We start from the raw sequence: 2,913 nt of genomic DNA, 5'->3' as shown, positions 1-2,913 counted from the left end.
ATGTCTTTCTTTTGGGTTGCGTTTATTTTTAAACTGGAAGACTGTACTACTTTTGTTATATATATATTTTGAATTCATGGATTGAGAATTTTTCCGCTGTTCGTAAATTCTGTGGACTTATTTGTCGTTGTGTTACGACTTAAATATTTATCCAGATGTGTGTTACCTTATTGATTTCTCTGTTTTATTTTAATTCCTTTTGAAAAAAAAATACACCCTCGCTTTGAAAAACGGGGTGTTACAAATTTGGTTTTGGGGTCTTCATGAGAGTTGTAGCTATGGAGTGTAGCGTTCATTTGCATTTGGTTTGACTCCAATTGGACATCTACAACTCCAGGTATGGCTGAAATACTCCACATAGGTCTTATTGATTTCTCACCAAAATTCAGCAATGCATTAAAACAAAGTAACAATGCAAAACTCCGAAAATTCTCTACTTAATCAAGGAAATAAGAACATAAATATTTCATTAAAGCAAAGAAATAAAATTAACAAAATATATCAAATAACTCCTTAAATTAACTAATGAATAAAAGATAAATTAGACTAAAAACTATTAAAAATATGCATATGATGAAGAGTCATCAAGTAACATTGGATGTTGTTTTCCATCCATGTCACCTTTGAAATTATATACTATTTAGATCCACTACACGATCATTATAACAATCACTCAGATATAAAGAATATTCATTTATTTCTTTCATATATAAATATGTTTGATAATTGAATAATAATCACATTTATTTGATAGTGCTTTACAAGTTTTCTGCGTTCAAAGGGGTGCTACAGTGTCGAATCATAAGTCAAACAACATCACATGAATATCAATAAATGTTTGAAATTTTTGTTATAAAACTTAATTATATGCCTTTAAAATTTCATATACAATCAATGCATAAATATTTATTGGTGTACATGTTTTATTTTATAGTACCCTTGCCAAACTAACAACATAGATTGCGTATACTATATATTGCGATTCATGAAGGATATTATTGATATGAATCAAAATATAATTCTAGAAATGGTACGCTATTTTCATTATATTTTGATTTTCATATATAAACTATATATATATATATATATATATTTGATTCTAACTTATTTATATTCAAATATTATATTGGATAGTACTTTGACAACTCCAATTCAACATACTATGAAAGTGATCTAACTGTAAATAAAGGAAGATTGGTGTCAATATGTGATTGAACTGAAAGTTATATAATTTGTTAATAGATGAGTTTCACATGTAAACTATGATATATCGTATATTTTTGTATGGACTGATCATTATTCTAATTAGTTTATTTTATTTTTTGTTATAGTAGGGTAAAATAAGAAATTGCTGGGAAATTGACATGCTGGAAATTGGCATACTGGAAATTGTTGGGAATTTGACATGCTTGAAATTGTTGATCATTATTTTAATTACTGACATGATATTGTTGTCGTGCATATGTAATTGATATTATGAATATCTAATTGTTGTGAATATGATATTGTTGATGTGAATATTTACTGAATATAGTACTGATGTAATTGAACTTGTTGCTTTGAATATATAGTTGTGAAGTGAATATGTTTGAATTAAAAAATTGCAATTGTGTCAATATGTACTTGATGAATATGATTTTGGAAACAAAATTGAAATCTCATTTAAAGACAGTGCTTTTTTTTTAAAAAAAATGCCATTAAATACCTACTTATACAAAAACGTTTTTTTTTTTAAAAAAAAACTAGCAGTATTGTTTTATAGAATAGATTTACAGCGCTTTTTAAAAAAAGCGCTGTAAAACTGGTACAAGAATCATTTGTTACAGCGCTTTTTTGAAAAAAGCACCGTAAAACTAGTCTAATAGAAGCATTTTACATTGCTCTTTAGAATAGATTTACAACGCTTCTAAAAATGTACCTATTACAACGTTTTTTTTTTTTTTTTAAAAAAAAGGTTGTAAATCTATTATAAGGATGCACATATTACAACACTTTTCTTAAAAAAAACGTTGTAAACCCAATATAACAAGCGCACTATATATACACCTATTACAACACTTTTTAAAAAATGAGTTGTAAAACTAGTATAACAAGCGCGCTATATTGCACCTATTACAACGTTTTTTTAAGAAAGACGTTGTAAAACGAGTCTAGGAGAAGCATTGAGCGCTATATATTACAACGTTTTTTATTTATTTTAAATAGCGTTGTTGTATCTTTTAACAACACTAGATACTACAGTGCTTAAAAACGCTGTAAACGGCTTAAAAAAACGCTGTAAAATGCTATTTTTGGCGTAGTGAAAATATATCATTGTAGCGGTAGAAGAATTACCTCGTATGCAACACTAATCTCCTTGAACTTCTTCTGGGCTCTTGTTCATATATGGATGATACTGATCCCAAACATATTAACATTGTTATAAACGTACTATTCCAAAAGCTTATATTGTTGGATAAAACTTACAACTACATTAATGGTGTTACATCTAGAATACCCCCTTGTGCGTGAGCCCTCGTACAATAATGGTGTTACATCTAAAATACATCTAACTTACAAGTTTCTTGATCTTGGCTTTGAAGATAATGAACTTCAAGATCATGTTTTTATATTAAAGAAAATCTCTATATGGTCTGAAATAGGCTCCAAGAGTTTGGTATGACATACTATTTAGTTTTCTCTTAAACAGGCTAGGTTGGAACAGCTTTAGCGCGCACTCGTGTGTGTTTGCAAGATTTCAATATGACCCTAAATAATCTCATTTAACTGCTATTGAAAGGATATTTATATATCTAAAAGACACTACTAATATTGGTTTGTGTTATAAGCCTTCCTCTAACTACATGTTAGTAGGGTTTTGTGATGTTGACTACGCTGGAGATAAGCTAGAAAGGAAAAGCACAAACGGAAGTT

The sequence above is a fragment of the Cicer arietinum genome, chromosome 1, assembly GCF_000331145.2.
Source record: "Cicer arietinum cultivar CDC Frontier isolate Library 1 chromosome 1, Cicar.CDCFrontier_v2.0, whole genome shotgun sequence".
NCBI classification, from domain to species: Eukaryota; Viridiplantae; Streptophyta; class Magnoliopsida; order Fabales; family Fabaceae; genus Cicer; species Cicer arietinum.
The sequence above is the reverse complement of the archived record's forward strand: the minus strand, read 5'-3'. Positions refer to the sequence as shown.